General features: G+C 42.8%; 1 long non-coding RNA gene across 1 annotated transcript in view; it reads right to left on the bottom strand.

Moving 5' to 3' along the window:
• Nucleotides 1-21,643, bottom strand: part of LOC139178589 (uncharacterized) — a 122,551-nt gene that overhangs the window by 990 nt on the left and 99,918 nt on the right. Inside the window, exon 2 of the long non-coding RNA XR_011562969.1 lies at nt 4,902-5,001. This is a non-coding gene — a long non-coding RNA (uncharacterized lncRNA). The remainder of the gene's footprint in view (nt 1-4,901; nt 5,002-21,643) is intronic.

Genomic DNA, 21,643 nt, shown 5'->3' with positions numbered 1-21,643 from the left:
TTCACAAACCAAAAATGATATTATTTTTAACTCCTTTGAGTCCACACAGCCCTTGTGTCACCAAGCCACAGCTGCGAGAATCTACTATGTCACCAATTATCGGCTAATGATGATGTCAGCTATTTACCTCTCCGTATGGCCACCCTCGGAGAAGGCAATGGCACCCCACTCCAGTACCTCTTGCTTGGAAAATCCCATGGACGGAGGAGCCTGTTAGGCTGCAATCCATGGGGTCGCTAAGAGTTGGACACGACTGAGCGACTTTACTTTCACTTTTCACTTTCATGCATTGGAGAAGGAAATGGCAGCCCACTCCAGTGTTCTTGCCTGGAGAATCCCAGGGACGGGGGAGCCCGGTGGGCTGCTGTCTATGGGGTCGCACAGAGTCGGAAATTACTGAAGTGACTTAGCATAGCATGGCCACCCTACTAGACTGTAAACACCTTGAGGGCTGGGAGAAAGTCTTATTTATCTAGGAGTTTCTTATCCCTAACAGAACATGGGGTACCTCCTAGGTCTGCTCAGTAAATGTCCATTAACTTACACATGGCTTTGCTGGTGTGAGAAAGCTAATGCAAGTGAAGGGCAATGTCACCAAACTGTGAGATCATATGGGGCACAAACCATATTTCTCATCCATGTGTCATCAATGCCTATCAATGCCTACAAGGCCTCCCACAGAGTAGCTAGTAAATGAATGTTTGTAGAGAAAAGGAAGACTTTTCAGTGGAAGGTGAAAAGCCCATCCAGTGATATGAAAATACAGAGATTTTGATCAAGTATGTTGTAGATCTACATCAGGAGTCAATAATATTTTTCACCAAGGGCCAGTAGTAAATACTGTGTTGGCCCGAAAGTTCATTCGGGTTTTTGGTAAGATGTTTCAGAAAAACCTGAATGACCTTTTGGTCAACCCATTATATAAGGCTCACAGGTTTCCTGTCTCTATTGCAACTACTTCATTCTGCTGTTACAGGACAAAAGCAGCCATAGACAATACGTAAGTGAAAGACTATGAATGTGTTCCAATAAAACTTTATTAACAAAATTAAGTGGTGGGACAGAATTTCTTGCCAGCCATAATGTGCTGATTCCCGCTATAAATGAGAAAGGCAAAACAATAAAGCTTTTAGAATACAGCAGTATCTACTTGACATATAGAAAGAGTGTTTAAAATACAAAGAAAAGCAGTTACTCTTCCAAAAAAAGTGTAGTAAGTGGGCTTATTAGAATTAGGAATAATAGAATATGACATAGTCATGAAATTAACAGCTCATAGGTACCAACACAACATGAATAAATCTCACAACATGATGTTGGACAGAAAAAGAAGTATACAAATGGACATACAAAAACATCATTTAGAGAGTGACAAGGTAACCTACAGGGTGGGAAAGAAGTTTGCCACTTATATAATTAACAAAGGCCATATACCCATGAAACTATTCTGGAACCAATTCCAGTCTGTGTTTTTCCCCACACAAACAAGCACCTCTACAACACCAGTGCAGTGATCCACAATTTAACTAGTTTTGACACTGCCTGCCCAGGGACGGCACTGGATTCCACAGGTTAAGGGCTTAGTCCTGCAAAATTTGAGCCCCTCCTCGCTTCAGATGCCACTCTTAAGCCCAGGTTATTACCCATGTTTCTGGATGATTGGCTATAAACCAGAGGTTCCTATGACCTCCTCTCTGGGTTCAATCAATTTTCTAGAGCAACTCCCTAACTCAGAGAAATATTTCACTTACTAGATCACTGGTTTGTTACAAAAAGATATAGTTCAGGAAAAGTCAGATGGAAGAAATGCAGAGGGCAAGGTAGGGGAGACAACAGGGAATTTCCACACCCTCTCTAGGCATGCAACTCTCTCCAGGCCTCCACATATTCACACCCAGAAACTCTCCAAACCTGGTCCTTTGGGGGATTAATGGAGGCTCCATGACACACCCATGATTGATTAAATGACTGGCCATCAGCAAGTGATTCAATCTCCAGCTCCTCTGCTCTCCCCAGAGATCAGGGGCTAAGACCATATAATCACATAGGTGGGTCCCCTGGAAGCTAGCCCCATTCTGAAGTGTGGTCCAGAACTCACATTATTAACATAAAAAATGGCATCATTGTTGCTCTCATCACTTAGTAAATTCTAAGAGTTTTAGAAGCTCTCTGCCAGAAACAAGGACAAAGACCAAATATAACTCTTATTAACAATCACAATATCACAGCCTATAATCAATAAAGAACCTCTTCATATCAATAAGTGAAACACTAGCGAAAAATAAAAATAGAAAAGGACAATAATAAGCATTTCACCAAAAAAAGTATGCCCAAATGGCCGAGAAACCTATGAAAATATGATCAACTTCATTAGTTATCTGAGAAATACAAGTAAAAATCACAATAACGCACCACTTCATGCTCACCTGTATTTTTGTGCTCAGTTGCTTCAGTCGTGTCTGATTCTTTGTGACCCCATGGACCACAGATCGCCAGGTTCCTCTGTCCATGGGATTCTCCAGGCAAGAATACTGGACTGGGTTGCATTCCTGTCTTCAGGAGATCTTCCCAACCCAGCAATCATATCCGCATCTCTTATGTCTCCTGCATTGGCAGGCAGGTTCTTTACCACTAGCCCCACTTGGGAAGCTCACATGCTTACTGGAATGGCAAGAATTGGAAATGCTAGAAGTGATCCAGAAGGCAATAGCACCCCACTCCAGTGCTCTTGCCTGGAAAATCCATGGATGGAGGAGCCTGGTGGGCTGCAGTCCAGGGGGTCGCTAAGAGTCAGACATGACTGAGCGACTTCACTTTCACTTTTTACTTTCATGCATTGGAGAAGGATATGGCAACCCACTCTGGTGTTCTTGCCTGGAGAATCCTGGGGACAGGGAAGCCTGGTGGGCTGCCGTCTATGGGGTCACACAGAATCGGACACGACTGAAGTGACTTAGCAGCAGCAGAAGTGATCCAAGACGATGATGTAAGAGGATCCTGAACTCAATTCCTCCCATGAACACCCCGAAGTTATAGCTACTGACTGAACAATTTCCTCTGGAAAAAACACAAAAACTAGCAGAGCAGCCCTTCATACCAGGAAAACAAAGGAAGACCCACATCGAGCAGGTAGGAAAGCCTAGGACGTGACGTCACCATAAACTCCATCCCAGGCTGTGTGACCCACAGTCAGTGGAGAACTCAACAAACCTGGAGCTTCTGCCCAGGAGTGCATGGTCTGCACTTACACCAGGCACCGCCGCCCTGAAGACTTTACCTGAGAGATAGGCCACCAAAGCATATGGCTTTGAAAAGCAACAGGGATCACATCCAGGAGACACTGTGAACTACAGACTGGCACTTTCCAAGACCATTGCCAATGACCACACAACAAGGGCACTTGCCATCTGCCTCTGCAGAGATTTAACCCTGTACTGTTGCAATAGCAGCACCCCGAGGGAGCTCAGGGTGGAATGAGGCACCCTGTACTCCAGGGAATCTGGTGGGACAGGTCTTTAGTTAGATGTTTTTAGGAACAGATTGAATGCTCTCAATCCTTGCATCTCCTCATATCTAGAAAAGCACTAAATCCCCTCATGGTAACATCATAGCCTCATGACTAGCAGAAAACCTTCTGTAAAATGAGTGCTGAATGATTTAACTCTCCCTTCACCAAAACCTTGTATATTGACCAATATATATCGACATATATTGACCTTCCCCCACCACCTCTCTGGAGCAGTCTCTCAGAGCTATCTGGGATGCTGCCTCCCAGGCTGCAGTCCTCGTTTTGCCTCAAATAAAACTTAAGTCCTTCAAGACTGGGAGAAGTAGCTGTTTCATCTAATGCTTAAATCCAACACAGAGAGTCAAGCAAAATGAAGAAACAGAGGACTATGCTCTAAATGAAGGGAAAAAAAATAAAACCCAAGGCCAAAAAAAAACCTCAAAAACAACTCTAATGAAAAAGTCTGATAACCTTAATATCAAGTTATGGTGAAGTTTCTTGTGTGGCTTGGGGAGCATGAAATGGTACAATCACTTTAGATAGGTTGTTAATGTCTACTCCGGAGAAGCCATGGCACCCCACTCCAGTACTCTTGCCTGGAAAATCCTATGGATGGAGGAGCCTGGTGGGCTGCAGTCCATGGGGTCGCACAGAGTCAGACACGACTGAGCAACTTCACTTTCACTTTTCACTTTCATGCATTGGAGAAGGAAATGGCAACCCACTCCAGTGTTCTTGCCTGGAGAATCTCAGGGACAGGGGAGCCTGGTATGCTGCCGTCTATGGGGTCGCACAGAGTCGGACACGACTGAAGTGACTTAGCAGCAGCAGTACTGTCTACTCACCCCCTCTAAGGTGATACCTAAGAGACATGCATGCCCGGGTACAACAAAATACACATTTAAGAGTGTGCAGAGCAGTATTATTTGCTGGAAACGACTGGAAACAATCCATGTGTCCATTAACAGTGGAATGGATAAATGTTCATACAATGGAATATTCTGCACTAATGACATAACCATATCTTCCCAGGTGGTTCAGTGGTAAAGAATCTGCCTAGTAATGCAGAAGACTCAGAAGACAGGGGTTCGATCCCTGGGTCACGGAGATCCTGGAGGAGGAAATGGCAGCCTAGTCCAGTATTCTTGCCTGGAAAATTCCATGTACAGCAGAGCCTGGTGGGCTGCAGTCCATCAGGTTGTAAAGAGAGAGACACTGAGCATGTATGTACCCACCCAGTGACATAAACAAGTCACAACTACACACACAGCAAGGACAGAGTTCATAAACTTAATGTTGGGAAGAAAAAAAAAGCCACATGCAAAAGAACATATACAATATTAGCCCATTTATATAAAGTTCAAAAACAGATAAAACATAACCAGTGACTTACCAGAAAAGTTGGTCTTGTGGACATGTTCATGGTGTAGAAAGGGGTTGTCACTGAGTTGGGCTTCCTGTGGGCTCTGAGTTCTGACCACTGGTTTCTTGACCTGTAATTATATAGGGGTTTACTTAATAATAAGTTATTAAGTTGTATGTTTACATGTGTGCACTTTTTATGTTGGTAATAGTCCACATTTTTTAAAAAAGGCTTTAAGTCACTTGAGGCCTGCCATCTGTAAAATGAGACATTTTAAAAACAGCATCTCTAGCAGGACTTTCTTTTCAGTGATACCACTGCATTGTAATGGATATGTCACCATCATTATGGCAAGAGTCATTTTATATGGTTTCACTTTTTATGTCTCTCACTAGCTCATTAAAAGCATTGCAGTACTGTTCGGTTCCCTTGACATGCTGGTTGCCAGGGAATTTCCTCTGAAAACGCAGTAAGTCACATGCAGAGGATATCTGGATGTTTCCATGGAAAGCCCCACTGACCCCAGCATAGGAGTCAACCCATCTAGGCACCACAGAGCTGAATGAAGAAAACTCCAGAAGGTCCCCAAAGCCAGCCAGTGCGGTCTTCCCAGCTCAGGCCCCAGACATCCTGGCTCTGAGACAAGACACACACTATAATTTCACAGAAGTCCCTAACCTGGAAAAACTATGAACCCAACAACACAAGCTACTGATTTATGCCACTAAGTTTCTGGTGTTCATTCGGCCAGAAATGCCATCATTAAAAAGTCTACACATAACACGCGCTGGAGAGAGTGTAGAGAAAAGGGAACCCTCCTACACTGTTGATGGGAATGCACGCTGGTGCAGCCACTGTGGAAAACAGTAAGGAGGTTCCTCAGAAAACTAAAAAGAGAGTTGCCATATGACCCAGCAACCCCACTCCTCAGCATGCAGCAAACAAATCTAATCCAAAAAGACACCTGCATCCCTATGTTCATAGCAGCACTATTCACAACAGCCAAGACATAGAAGCAACCGAACTGTTCACTGACAGATACATGGATAAAGAAGATGTGGTACATGTATAGAATGGAATCCTGCTCAGCCATAAAAAAGAATGAAATAATGCCATGTGCAGTAACACGGATACAAATAGAGATGATCACACTAAGTGAGGTAAGTCAGAAAGAAAAACGCCATATGATATCACTCACATGAGGAATCTAAAACATGATACAAATTAACCCGTCTATGAAACAGAAACAGAATCACAGAAGTAGGGAACAGGCTTGTGATTGCCAAGGGGCAGGGGCTGGGGAAGAGATGGACTAGGAGGTTGGGGATTAGCAGACGTAAGCTTTTATATAGAGACTGGATAAATAACAAGCTGCTACTGTATATTTAGCACAGGGAATTATATTCAATATTCTATGATAGACCATAATGGAAAATAAAATTTTAAATGAGATGATATATATAAAGTAACTGAAGCACTTTGTTGTACAGCAGAAATTAACACATTATAAATCAACTGTTTTGCATACATGCTCAGTCACTCAGTCATGTCTGACTCTTTGAGACCCCATAGGCTGTAGCCCACCAGGTACCTCTGTTCATGGGATTTCTTAGGCAAGAATACTGGAGTGGGTTGCCATTTCCTCCTCTAGGCAATCTTCCTGACCCAGGGATTCAACCTACATCTTCTGTATTGGCAGGCAGATTCTTTACCACTGAGCCACTTGGGAAGCCCTTTACTTGCGTCAATACAAAAAAATATACTGAGGGCTTCACTGGTGGCTCAGTGGTAAAGAATCTGCCTGCCAATGCAGGAGACCTGGGTTTGATCCCTGGTCCAGGAGGATCCCACATCCCATGGAGCAATTAAGCCCATGCACCACCACTACTGAGCCCTTGCTCTAGAGCCCAGGAACTGCAACCAATGAAGGCCACACACCCTAGAGCCTGTGCTGCGCAACCACATAAGCCAGCACAATAAGAAGCTCAAATACCACACTGAAGAGTAACCCCCACTCACCACAACTAAAAAGCCAGCGCACAGCAACAAAGACCCAGCACAGCCAACAAGAAATAATAAAAAATGAACAAATAACTTCTTTAAATAGACACTGGGACAGATGATGGGATAGTATGTGCTTGGGGCTACCTTTGGGGTATTTCTATTAGGATAAAAATGAGGAAGTAATGAAAACGGTGAGAAACAGTGACGCCCTCAGACGTGCTTCTCGGAGAAGTGAATAGGCATATAAACATGACATTCTTACATGTATCTGTGCCGCACTCATAGTTTTCAAAGTGCTCCTACAACATACCTTGAGTGAAAGTCTTTGGTGAATTGTAAGGCATGATGAAAGACAGCACTATGGTGATATACAGGGGACAATACAAAGTTAAGGAGCCTCTAACTGCTGTGGCCATGGAATCAGAATGAAAGAAGAGAGGAAATAAAAGGAAGATGAGAGCATGCCATGGGAATACGACTCTCCTCCTCTGCAACCTCAGAGTCAAGATCATGGTCAGATACCCATATGATGTCAAATTTCCAGAATACTATCTAGGTATTCTCTTTCAAGCCAGCCACTGAAATTTTTGCAGTCTCATAGGACAAAGTTGCTCCCTACTCTGCTCTCTCCATGGAAGAGCTCAGCAAAACTTCAATATGGCAATGAGGAAGAAAACAATGAAAACGTCTGCGCATAGTGGCCAAGGTGACTTTCCCCTTGACGACCTAAAGCAGCGGTCCCCAATCTTTTTGGCACCCAGGACCGGTTTCATGGAGGACAGTTCTTCCACAGACTGGGGGCTGGGTGGGAGGGAGTGGCTTTGGGATGATTCAAGCACACTACACTTATTGTGCGCTTTACTTCTAATCTTGTGCTGCCACTGATCTGACAGAGGTACCAGTCCATGGCCTGGACATTGGGGACCCCTGAGCTAAAGGACACAAGTGTAAAAGACACAGATCTTAGCCCTCTGAAGAACCTAATCTCCCATAAAACGGGGTTAGGACTTCATCTGATGGTCTACATTCAAGGACTTCCTGTTTTTCTTAACTATGGGAGTTTAAAATGTGCTGGGAAATTCAGTCTGACTTCTTTTTTATTTCCACTGCAGGACATACAATGGAACAGAACATGAGGTCTAGAAAAAAAGGAGAACAAAAACTAGTAGAAAGATCATGTTCTGAAGCAGTTTCCATTGCTCTCCAAGGAGCAAAATACAATGAAAGATCCAAAAGGAGGGTGAGAGGCCATTTCCTTGCACAGCTTTCAAACTGATGCATTTTACACTAGAAGACTTTTATTTTATCCTGCTCTCTGAGGGTGAAGAAAGTCACTTCAGAACTTGCCCGGCCATCTTCTGCTTTTTATGGAGTCTGTAATGGAGTCAGGGGTTGGTCTGTCTTCAAAGGACAAAAGATTCTTTGTTGATTCTAAGTCTTTGTGGAATTTTATGTGTTCACACCATGGCAAGCTCTGTGTCTGACATCGTGCCCCAAATATAGTCGGTGATCAAGAGGTGGTTGGTTATTCATTCAAACACTGACTGTGCTAGGCCTTCAGCTCAAGTTATGAAAGAGACTGTCTCTGCCCTCATGAAGCTCCCTATAATAACCGTGGTGGTAGCGCTTGGCTACTGAATGTGACTGCACTAGAGGTACCAGTGACTAGCTATCTAGAAAGTGGTCACTGGGAAGTAGCTGCCCACCATGTTTCTGGGCCCCTTTGCATCTCAACAGGGTCATACTCATCACTTCCTAACCAAAAAAAAGAAGTGATGACACTACTTGCAGACTTTAAAAGCTTACTTCCTGCATATCCTCTATCTTTTCCCCTTTCTATTGGCTGGATGTCAATGCCTGTGGGACATCAAAGATAAGATGATCTCTGTCAGCCTGGATCCCTGAATGACTCAGTGGAGCAGAGATTCTGCTCTCACTCTCTGCACTGCCACTGCACCATCACAGATTACATTTGGCATCACTGGAAACTCAATTTCTATTCTATTAAGCCACTGAGATTGAGTAGTTTTCTATTACTACTGCTAGGATTCTGCCACCTACTCATACCGCACCTTCCAGTTCATTCATTCATTCATTTTTTTATTTATGCCAGCATACCATCGAGAGCCCACTGTTAGGCTGGCATAGTTCCAGACAACTTGGACACCTTGGGTGAGGAGGGATAGAAAATAAAAAGGTAAACACACAAGAGAGCTGACATTGGAATAGCAGTCCATTTGGGCTGTTACAACTGAATATCACAGACTAGGTAGATTACAGAAATTCATTAACAACAGAAATTCATTTCTCACATTCTTGGAGGGGGGAAGTACAAGACTGAGGTGCCAATATGGCCACATCCTGATAAAGGCCTTCATCCAGAGCTTTCTCACTGTGTTCTCAAATGGTGGAAGGACAGGAGCTCTGCGGGATCTCTTACTAAGGGCACCAGTCCCATTGACGAAAGCCCCACCCTCATGATCGAATCACCCCCCAGAGGCCACACTTACTAATACTATCACCTTTGGAGGTTAGGATTTCAACGTATGAATTTGGTGAGACAGGGGTAGGGAAGGGACACAAACATTCAGACCATATGAGAAGGAAAAAGCAAACATCACCTGTTAGAGAATAACGAAGGAGGTGCCTATTTGATCTAAGACTTGAGGACATAAAGTAGCAAACCATGTCCATATCATGTATATTAATAGGAAAACAGCAAATGCAAGCTGAAGGAAGAGCATATGCAAGGGCCTGGAGTTACAATATCACTAGCTTATTCTTGGAACCAGAGACGTGTGAGCTCTACCAGCTAAACCAGGATAAGAAGCATAAACCCAGACAGTTCCTAGTGAACCAGGAGGTATAGTCCACTCTAGGACAAAAATATGATGAAAGATTCAAAAGGAGAGGCCATTTCTTTTGTGTAAGCCATTCTCTTACACAGCTTTCAAACCGATGTGTTTTACACTTCTGACCTTCTGACCATCCCAGCCACTGGGCCAAGGCCAAGGACTGCTTCCGTGTAGAACCAAAGCCTTGCTCGCTTTGCACAGCTCCACACTTTGGCCATGGCTATCTTTGGTTAGCACTGACTGACCCCAGAAGAAAGTGTTTTAGTAGCTGCAGCAGCAAGTACGATTTTAGAACACCACTCAGAATCATCTCCTTCAATCAATGAAAAAAATGTTAATTTCTAATGTTTTTAAAACTGGGAAAAGATCTATTGTCTTGAATGTCCCTAAGAATCTTGGCCTTAGGGTTTCAAGAAACCAATAACATGCAAAGTGCTAAGTAATTTTTTAATTAAATAAATAAATAAAAGGTAATCACGATAAGCCTACTATAGAATTTTTTTTTTTTTTTGTAGTAGGAAATTGTTATGGTTCCAGTTTGGGACCTGGGGACCACATTTGATATGAACTCTCCTGCCCTTACATGAAATATTGACTTAATTTCTGTTATCAGTTGGAATATGTTGCTGTCTTATTCACTGGGAATTACCCTGGCTGAAAATATTTGCTATTTTTCCTTCTTCAGATTCTCCTGTGTCAACAGCCTGAGGGATAAACTGTCTGATTCAGTTATAGAGAAAAATCACTGTTTTTATTTGATGCCTTTTTCCCCCCAAGGGGACTAGAAAAACATTCTCATTGCTATTAACTTGTTTGTAAGAAAGAAGGAGGTGCCATTTCACTAAAAATCTATCACACAGTCCAATAATTGAGGTTGCTCTGAGCTAGGATGGGGAAGGTTTCAGGATATGATTTAAGTAGAAAGGAACAAATTAGGGTGGAATGAAGAGAACTACTGAGTAGTCACAGATGTGGCCTTAACCCTGGGGGCAAAGGGAAGCAGAACCTTGGATATTCAAGGGTTTCTACACCGAGAGAAGAGTTGCCAGGGAGAGAGGTAAGTGGAATTAGGAAGCTGGGTCCTGACTCCACTGGTCTCTTCTGATCCTAATGGTTTATGGTTTTTCAACAATTGAGCATTGTGATGGTTATTTTTATATGTCAGCCTGGTGAGGCCATGGCATCCAGATATTTGGTCAAACACTATTCTAGACATTTCTGTGAAAGTATTTTTTGGATGGGATTAACATTTCAATCAGTGAACTTGAGCAAGTTACACTTCTCTCTCTAACGTGGATGGGCCTTACACACTCAGCTGAAGGCTTTAAGAAAAAGACTGACTTCTAAGAGGAAATTCTGTCAACCAGTGGTCTTCAAGCTTCAACTGCAACTCTTTCCTGGAAACCTAGCCTACTGGTCCAACCTGCAAATTGTGCATTTGCCAATCCTCCGCAATCACATGAGCCAATTATTTAACAAAAGTACTGGTTTTCCTGCTGGTTCTGTTTCTCTGAAGAACCTCAGTATAAGCATCTGCCAATGCCTGGCATCATCCTAAACTCTTGGCGCTTACAGGGGTACAAAAGAAGTAACGTTAACAGCCCACTTGGAGCTTATGATCTTGGCCTGTGCAGTAAACTCAGAGAGCATGGGATCCTCAACCCTGCGCAGCCCACACAAGGGCTGGCCCTTGACCGCTCCTGGGAGATGACTCCTAAGTCCTCAGAATATTCTATTAAGTGTGTCTTTGTACCACTGTGGCCTTGGGCCATTCCAGACAGTTTATGTTCAGTTCAGTTCAGTCGCTCAGTCGTGTCTGACTCTTTGCGACCCCACGAATCGCAGCACGCCAGGCCTCCCTGTCCATCACCAACTCCCGGAGTTCACCCAGACACGTCCATTGAGTCAGTGATACCATCCAGCCATCTCATCCTCTGTCATCCCCTTCTCCTCATGCCCCCAATCCCTCCCAGCATCAGAGTCTTTTCCAATGAGTCAACTCTTCGCATGAGGTGGCCAAAGTACTGGAGTTTCAGCTTTAGCATCATTCCTTCCAAAGAAATCCCAGGGCTGATCTCCTTCAGAATGGACTGGTTGGGTCTCCTTGCAGTCCAAGGGACTCTCAAGAGTCTTCTCCAACACTACAGGTCAAAAGCATCAATTCTTTGGCACTCAGCCTTCTTCACAGTCCAACTCTCACACCCATACGTGACCACTGGAAAAACCATAGCCTTGACTAGACAGACCTTTGTTGGCAAAGTAATGTCTCTGCTTTTGAATATGCTATCTAGGTTGGTCATAACTTCCCTTCCAAGAAACAATGGAATAATCAGTGGTGAAGGCCTGCTTTTGTTCACCTGGGACCCAGGGCCACACTGTATCAGTTTGACCTCTTAGGGGTGCTGGAGACTGAGTAGCTAAGATCAGTTAAATGTGTGATCCATATCTAGGTGAATGACCCCCCAGTAAAAACCCTGGTCACCAAAGCTTGGGTGAGCGTCCCTGGTTGGCAACACTTCACACATGTTATCTCATGTTGTTGCTAAGAGAATGAAGTATTGTCCCTGTGATCCCACTGGGAGAGGGAAGCTGATGCCCACTCACCTCCTGGACTCCACCTTATGCACCCTTTTCCTTTGCTTCTCTTTATTTGTATCCTTTCTCTGTAATAAACCATAACCTTGAGCATAACAACTATGTGAGTTCTGTGGCTCCTTTACCAAATCACCAAGCCTGAGGGTGGTCTCAGAACCCTTGACACATTCAACAACATATACTGAGCACCTACCACACGCCAAACACAATCCTAAACACTCAAGACTCATATGGAAGCAAAGGAGGAAATGACCCCTGCCCTCTTGGAGCTCTGACCTTGGTTATGTCCTCGGGATTGAGTGAGGTCATGGCTCTCATGTTCATTTCTTATTCACAATCCAGCTACACAGACAAAAAGCAGCATCTAGAAGACCATGATATGGAAGATCGAGCAAAGTATGATGATGTTTGAACAGTGGATCATATTTAAATGCTAGAAATTACCTTTCCTGAAAAACCCTTAGAAATGAAATCTCACCACACTTCATCCTTCTGTTGGTGCAACCAAAACACTTAGTAAAGGTTAGACTCTGGGTCTTCCTGAGCCTAAACTTTCTGGCTTGCAACACAGGGTGATGACCTGTCAGAGTGCACAATCTATTGCAATTACAAATCAGATCATTCTTACCAGGTAAGGTCCCAACAGGAAACACATGCAACACTCAAGAACAGTCCAAGAGGGCTTCTTTACTGAGGGATTCATTCCAAAGCTCAAGGGACAATGCACAAACTTCCAACAACAGTAAAGCCACCCAGATCCCAAGGGACCAAGGAGCAGTGAGTCCCAAAACACAGAAGGAAACACAGTCACGTGGAACACGCCACCTTGGGCACATGGGGGACTGGATCTATGTCACAGCTGACCAAGTACGGAGTACGGAGCAAGGATCTCTCTCTCCTTCCTGACCCACCCCACCTCTTGTCGGGGCTTCCCAGTGACCAGTCCAACAGAAGAGACAGGCAGGCTAGTCCACTGGTAAACTTTCAGAGGTCACCTTCCAGGGGTGGAGAGAAGAGAGAAGACTGAAGGGTGGACCAGTAGTGCAGAGACACACAGTCATGCATGGGATACCATGGAGCCAGAAGACAGGAAAACTCTGCAACTACACTCGGATCAGAAGGGAAAACACAATTTTAAGTATTTCTCACATCAAATTTGGAAGAAATATTTTTGAGATCATATCAAGTGCAAATGTAGATCCGATGAAATAGGCATACTCATTATAGCTGATTCGGGTCAAGATGTCCACTGTATCTGGAAGGCAGTTTGGAATAAATAGCAAGGAGTGGTAAATATTCTTGCCCTCTGACACAGTATTGTCACTGATATACATACAGCTATTCCTCTACTAGAATATTCACTGTGGCATTATTTATGAGAGTGAAAGGTTGAAAAACATCTAATAATAGGGCCTTGGTTGAATAAATTAGAGTATGTTCATGTGACAGAAAGCTCTATAACTGTGGAAAATCATATTACGAAAGAACACTGAAGGATATAATAAAATATTCATGATATAATATTAATGACAAGAAAATCAAGTTATAAAATATATACCATGAAACCCAATTCTGTTAACATATTCTGCCTGTATATCTGGGAATACATCTGAATTCAATCAGGAAGGAAGGATACCAAAATATTAGCTATAATTACATCTGGGTCATGGGATTCTGGGTTCTCTTTAGTCCCTGCTAGCTGAGGAAACAGGAGGAAGAGAAAGGAAAACAAGTTCCAGATAGGAGTGTGTGCCTCCAATCAGCAAGAAAATCAAGGTTTTAAATTTCAGATGAAATGGTCTGCCATCCCGAAATGACCTCAAGGCTCCTCAGAAAACCCCAGAGAGGGAAGGGATAAAGGGGGTGCTCCCTGGAATCTTCTTCCCTGATCAGAAAAACAAGAGTTTAAAAACAAAAGTTACAAATCAACCATCTATTATTTTTTTAATGTGGCAATTTAAAGTCAAGCTTTAGCTATTTTAAATAATAAATCCTAAAGTGAATGATCCTATCAAAATGCACGCTTCCCATTCTCATCAAGTGATACCGGCTACTGCCTGCTGGCTCCCAAAGGTGCAGCAAGTTTCTAAGAGACAAGGAAACGCACCTGACCAAACTCCTGCCCATAAATCACTTCCCGCATATTACCCCATATTCATTCCCACATTTACATGTTAGGAGCTACTCAAAGGCTCAAGCACAACTGCGGGTGGACAGCTATTCCTTAGCTCCAGAATAATCTGGGGGCCAATGTCATCGTTCTGATCTTGTACATGAGGAAAGGGAGACTCAGAGAAAGGAAGCTTCCTGCCTAAAGTTACACACTGGGTAATGACTTGAGGCTAAGAATCCGGAGGCACTTCCCCTATATCAGCTTCTCTCTAGATGGCTGAGCATGCTTGAGCCAAAAGCAAGGTCAAGAAGCCCCTGGGCAAGGAGACCCTCCTATACAGCTTCCCAAGAGGGTGCTGCATGTAAAAGTCTTAAATAGGGCAAGCTCTTGGTTCTGCATTGCACTTCTCAAAATTTATTCCAAAGAAATCCTCAAAGAGGCATATAACCCTTGATGCACAGAGACATTTATGATAGTTATTTATAAGAGCAAAATACCAGGAAGCAACAGAAATGTCCAAATGTCCAACAATTAGGCAACAGTTAACTAAGGATGCTGTGTAATGGAATACTATGCAGCCAGTTAAATGCTTCCAAAGAATGCTGTCCAGTAACATGAGAAAATGATCACAATGTAATGCTTAATGGAAAAAAGAAAATAGTTTGACATAGACAACCAGCTGTAATCTACAAAGACAAGTATAAAATGATGATTTCAAAGGAAAATGACTGCTTTTTATAGTCTCTAAAGTAAACACTTCCTGGGAAGACTTCTTTGTTTTTTAAAAGTAAAACAGCTTGGACTCATGAAGAATCTTTTCTGCTGACCTCTAGCCTCAACGTAGTTCAACAAAACTGTTTCTTAATAGCTTTGCCTCTGATCACAAGTCTAATATACACAAAAAGCAAAAACTTGACAAAAATAGGAAATCAAAAAGAAAACAAAAGTACCAATAAATTTCACATTTACCCCACCCAACGTGCCCTCAAGATGGCCACCTGATAGTTTTGTCCAAAACTCTCCCATTTAGCTCCCAAGCTATGGTCACTCTTAACCAAGCCTTTAGATTCTGTAATGACGATGTGTACATTCGCATGGACAAAGCAAAATACTCCTTTATCCTACAAGCATATTTTGTGTACTCTCTTTTGATGTTCAAAAATGAACAAAATTTTAAAAAAATGAATAAACCTTGAACACTCACCAAAACCAGCCTTCCCTTCCCCAAGCATGGAGGGGCGGGGAGATGAACAACTTCTTAACGTCCAATGAATGAGTAAATTAACATACAAAAGAAACAAGTCTGAGTTAATGAATGCAAGCCAAGTCAATGTTTCCTGGCCTGGAAGAGACAGTACAAGGTCATCTGCACAGCTTTCTCTGGCCTACAAACAATTAACAGCAAGGAAGAGGGGAATTCCAAGCAGCTCATGACCACTCACTCTGTGCCAGCTTAAAGAAGCCTTTCAGTGAAGGCATAATTACCTTCATGTACCAAAGACAGCAATGGGACAGAAAGAGAGAACAAGAAAGTGGCCCAAATACACACAAATACTTAAAGACCAGGGATGTGAATCCAAATCTCCTGACTCCACAGTGAATTATCTCCTCTAAGTATTATATCTCCTCTAAGTATTATAATACTTCTCTAAGTATTATATCTTAAACATATTCTTATTCTATATGATGATAATATTATATGACAATCAGTATTATTGATATTTCTCCTGGCAATCTTGATTTCAGCTTGTGATTCTTCCAGCCCAGCGTTTCTCATGAGGTACTCTGCATAGAAGTTAAATAAGCAGGGTGACAATATATAGCCTTGACATACTCCTTTTCCTAATGGAACCAGTCTGTTGTCCCAGGTCCAGTTCTAACTGTTGCTTCCTGACCTGCATATAGGTTTCTCAAGAGGCAGGTCAGGTGGTCTGGTATTCCCATCTCTTTCAGAATTTTCCACAGTTTATTGTGATCTACACAGTCAAAGACTTTGGCATAGTCAATAAAGCAGAAATAGATGTTTTTCTGGAACTGTCTTGCTTTTTCCATGATCCAGCAGATGTTGGCAATCTGATCTCTGGTTCCTCTGCCTTTTCTAAAACCAGCTTGAACATCAGGAAATTCACAGTTCACATATTGCTGAAGCCTGGCTTGGAGAATTTTGAGCATTACTTTACTAGTGTGTGAGATGAGTGCAATTGTGCGGTAGTTTGAGCATTCTTTGGCATTGCCTTTCTTTGGGATTGGAATGAAAACTGACCTTTTCCAGTCCTGTGGCCATTTCTGAGTTTTCCAAATTTGCTGGCATATTGAGTGCAGCACTTTCACAGCATCATCTTTCAGGATTTGGAATAGCTCAACTGGAATTCCATCACCTCCACTAGCTTTGTTCGTAGTGATGCTTTCTAAGGCCCACTTGACTTCACATTCCAGGATTTCTGGCTCTAGGTGAGTGATCACACCATCGTGATTATCTGGGTCGTGAAGATCTTTTTTGTATGGGAAATAGATGGGGAAACAGTAGAAACAGTGTCAGACTTTATTTTTGGGGGCTCCAAAATCACTGCAGATGGTGATTGCAGCCATGAAATGAAAAGACACTTACTTACTCCTTGGAAGGAAAGTTCTGACCAACCTAGATAGCATATTCAAAAGCAAAGACATTACTTTGCCAACAAAGGTCCGTCTAGTCCAGGCTATGGTTCTTCCAGTGGTCATGTATGAATGTGAGAGTTGGACTGTGAAGAAAGCTGAACACCGAAGTATTGACGCTTTTGAACTGTGGTGTTGGAGAAGACTCTTGAGAGTCCCTTGGACTGCAAGGAGATCTAACCAGTCCATCCTAAAGGAGATCAGTCCTGGGTGTTCATTGGAAGGACTGATGCTGAAGCTGAAACTCCAATAATTTGGCCACATCATGCGAAGAGCTGACTCATTGGAAAAGACCCTGATGCTGGGAGGGATTGGGGGCAAGAGGAGAAGGGGACAACAGAGGATGAGATGGCTGGATGGCATCACCAACTCGAAGGACATGAGTCTGAGTAAACTCCAGGAGTTGGTGATGGACAGGGAGGCCTGGCGTGCTGCGATTCATGGGGTCGCAAAGAGTCGGACATGACTGCGTGACTGAAATTAACTGAACTTACTGATCAGTATTATATCTCTTGTAAAACCAAAGATAATCACAGGCATCTAAATGACTGATTGCTACCATTCTATACAATTCCTGACTCTACACAATGACTGAGTTTGCACCCCCAAATCATCACTGGGCCCCCAAGTCATCACTGAGCTGACAGCGAAAAGGAAGAGGCCAAGTGGTACCCACGTTCTGTCCTGTGTCCTAGAGAATTCCTAGCGGCTCCCCTCCTGGTGTATTCCCCTCAACAGAACATTTCTGGAGAAGGGCTTCCCCTCCCCTCACAAGCTGCTGACCGAATCCATGATGCGTATGAATCTAATTACCAGCCAACTTTGGCTGCTTAACTCACCTTCAATTCCACCCACTATAATTTGGTGTAAGTGGCTGAACTTTCAAGAGTGTCTCACTCTGCTTTCCCTTCATCAGGAACAAGATAGCAAAGCAAATGCCTGAAATTGAAGGGCTTTTGTAGTGTGATGATGTGAAGGTCAAGAGAGGGTAACTTACTCCCTCTTCCCTCCTTGAGGGCTGGCACAATGAAGATTTCTAACGTAATATGTAAAAGGGCAACAGGCAAGGCAAATGTTCTGTCTTCTCAAACACTTATGGGAAAGACCAAGGCCACTGATGCATGATATTATTTTAGGGAGAGAGATTCCTGTGACTACATGATAGTTCACAAGAGAAGGATTCTGACCCCAACCCTCCTCTCCCAACAAAATCCAGGCAACACACACTTTTTCTTCTAGATAGTATTGTACCCTCCATGTTCCACTTTTGCTGTCTTTTGGACAGAACTGAACCCAAAAGCATGAGCAGGTCATCTAGAAAGCAGAAGAAAGATCTTGTGGCCACTGCAAAGTTTCAAATAGTTTCAAAATCATCCTTAATTATGGGGGGGGAGGGGAACACTTGAGGCATTTTAAAGTACTGACAGAACATACACAGAGAGGAGAAATCCAAAAAATCCTTAAATCCAGGTAAATCAGAAAGAACCAAAAATAACCATATTTAACTTTGCTGAAACTTTCTGAATGTTTTTTCACAAGCCTGTCAATAATTTTATAACTTTAAAAAAAAAAAAAAACAGATTATCTGTTCCAGATGGGTATTTTCTCCTGTGCTGAGCAGCTATTGTAACGTATGCATGTTTTGCTTTGTAAACGTCTTTAAAGGTTATTCACCCAACTTCAATATATATGCAGAAGTTTAGAGTCCACCAGCTTCACAAAGTGAACATTCTCGTATTATCAGCAGCTGGAAAAGGAACATGAACACTGCCTGGCACCCTGAAATGCCTGTCACAATCCCCCAGCCCTGTCTCTACCCAGGCGCACCTCTTTCCAAAGGCAATCAGCATCCTAACTCCTGTCACCAGGGGTTAGTTTTAGCTGGGCTGTCACATAAACAGGATCATGGAGCATGTGCAGTTTGGTCTTTGACTTCTTGTGCTCAGCACCATGCTTGTGAGGTTCACCCATGTTGTTTCATGTAAAAGCAGTCTATCTGCTTTACTACCGCACGTTTCGTTCCGTGATCATACAGTATATGCTCCACCGTGGGTGCACTTTGTTCCTGCCTGTCCCCAGTTATCAGCAATAGTAATGCCAGGGACGAGTTTGTACACAAATCTTTTGGTGCACACCTGCAAACATTTCTGTTAGATCACATGGTCTGTACACAGCTTCAGCAGATACTGCCAGTCTTCCAAAGTGATTGCACTAGTTTACATTCCCAATGACAGAGTTCCTACTTATCTAAGAATTTTTTCCAAGGTTTAGCTGGGTTTCAATTTTCATCATATGATGCACATTCATAATTTTAATAAGCAAATAATCTCATAAGGGTTAAGGAGTAGTCCCCTACCCTACCCTTAGGTCCTACTCCTAAGAGCCAAGCATGTGCAATTCCTTTGGCCTCTTTTTCCAGCCTTTATCTATGTTTTCCTAGACATCACACTTTTAGTTTTTTTAATTCTTTTTAAGGATCATCTATTGATTTCCTCCCATAGAAAAAAAGTTTCAGCATTCTTCACCCTGTGCCTCCACTGTCCCCCTAAACATTTCACATCTACCTTCCTTATAACACAGCTTTATTATGTTTGCTGTATCAGTATTTATTGTTTAAATTATTGCTATGTAATTATTATTCAAGATGAAACAGCTATACTAAGATTACATTTCCTTACACAAAATTTTGTTTTCCCTGAAGTTAGTGATTACTTTTATTTTTCATCTACTTAACTTTGTAATGATCAATTTTTCTTGGACTCTTTGGTGGAATTAGAAAATCCCTTTTAAAAGGGTCCAACTCTGGGACTTCCCTGGCAGTCTGGTGTTTAAGGCTTCACCTTCCCATGCAGGATGTTCAGGGGGTTTGATCCCTGGTCAGGAAGCTAAGATCCCACATGCCCTGTGGCCAAAAACCCATAATGAACAGGTTGGCCAAAAACTTTGTTCAAAACATCTCATGGAAAATCTCAAATGAACTTTTTGGCCAATCAAATAAAAAAGTAAAATAAATAAAAATAAATAATAAACAAAAATCAAATAAAAAAAGTATTGTAACATATTCAACAAGGACTTTAAAAATGGTCCACATCCAAAAAATCTTTAAAAGGTCCAACTCCTTAGTAATCTATCAGTATTGCATCTTCCCTTTGAAGTTTTGTGGGATTTGGCAGGGGAGGTGATTTTCTTGGAAGAAAAGGCCTCTGTCTTCCTGCTGACGGTCCTGAACAGCTGACATGCTGGAAAATTCCTTTATCACTATATTAGGAATTCCTTCGGAGAAGGCAATGGCACCCCACTCCAGTACTTTTGCTTGGTAAATCCCATGGATGGAGGAGTTTGGCAGGCTGCAGTCCATGGGGTCGCTAGAGTCGGACACGACTGAGCGACTTCCCTTTCACTTTTCACTTTCATGCATTGGAGAAGGAAATGGCAACCCACTTCAGTGGTCTTGTCTGGAGAATCCCAGGGACGGGGGAGCCTGGTGGGCTGCAGTCCATGGGGTCGCACAGAGTCGGACACGACTGAAGCGACTTAGCAGCAGCAGGAATTCCTTTACAACTTCTCAAAGATAGATTCCCCTGTCTCCAAAATCTTCCATTTTCTTTCCTGCTGTTTCCTCCTGCTTATTGGAGCAAATCATCCAGTAGCTCCCTGAACATGCATGCTCCTGAGACCTATCCATGCCTGCCTTCTTTCTGCACATCTGATTGACAATTGGGAGGCTTTTGGATGTCTAGGTCAGAAGCCAGGGCTCGGCTTTGAAGACAATGCTCCCTTGACTTCTGGCTGTAAGTTTGCCACTGAGAAGCAGGATCTCATTGTGATTTGTGATTCCTGGTCCTCTGATGTGTGACCCATTTGCTCTTCTCTGGAAACTTTGAGCCTCACCTCTTTTCATCCCTGGTGCTCTGAAATCCCATACTAATGTGCCTTGGTGTCAACTCATGCACTGACTACAGTGAGCCTTTTCAATCTAGACATGTGAGTTCTTTGGTTCTCAATACATATAGGATTTTTTTTTTTTAATTCTTCATTTTATATGTCTTTCTTGATTATTATTGGACCAACTACATCGATTCTGTTTTTTTTTTTCATCATTTCTCTCCTGCTATTCATGACTTTCATGCTATTCATGACACCACCCTTATGGCAGAAAGTGAAGAGGAACTAAAAAGCCTCTTGATGAAAGTGAAAGTGGAGAGTGAAAAAGTGGGCTCAAAGCTCAACATTCAGAAAACAAAGATCATGGCATCTGGTCTCATCACTTCATGGGAAATAGATGGGGAAACAGTGGAAACAGGGTCAGACTTTATTTTTCTGGGCTCCAAAATCACTACAGATGGTGACTGCAGCCACGAAATTAAAAGACGCTTACTCCTTGGAAGGAAAGTTATGACCAACCTAGATAGCATATTCAAAAGCAAAGACATTACTTTGCCAACAAAGGTTCATCTAGTCAAGGCTATGGTTTTTCCTGTGGTCATGTATGGATGTGAGAGTTGGACTGTGAAGAAGGCTGAGCACCAAAGAATTGATGCTTTTGAACT

The sequence above is a fragment of the Bos indicus genome, chromosome 22 (assembly GCF_029378745.1).
Source record: "Bos indicus isolate NIAB-ARS_2022 breed Sahiwal x Tharparkar chromosome 22, NIAB-ARS_B.indTharparkar_mat_pri_1.0, whole genome shotgun sequence".
Classification (NCBI taxonomy): Eukaryota; Metazoa; Chordata; class Mammalia; order Artiodactyla; family Bovidae; genus Bos; species Bos indicus.
The sequence above is the reverse complement of the archived record's forward strand: the minus strand, read 5'-3'. Positions and strand labels throughout refer to the sequence as shown.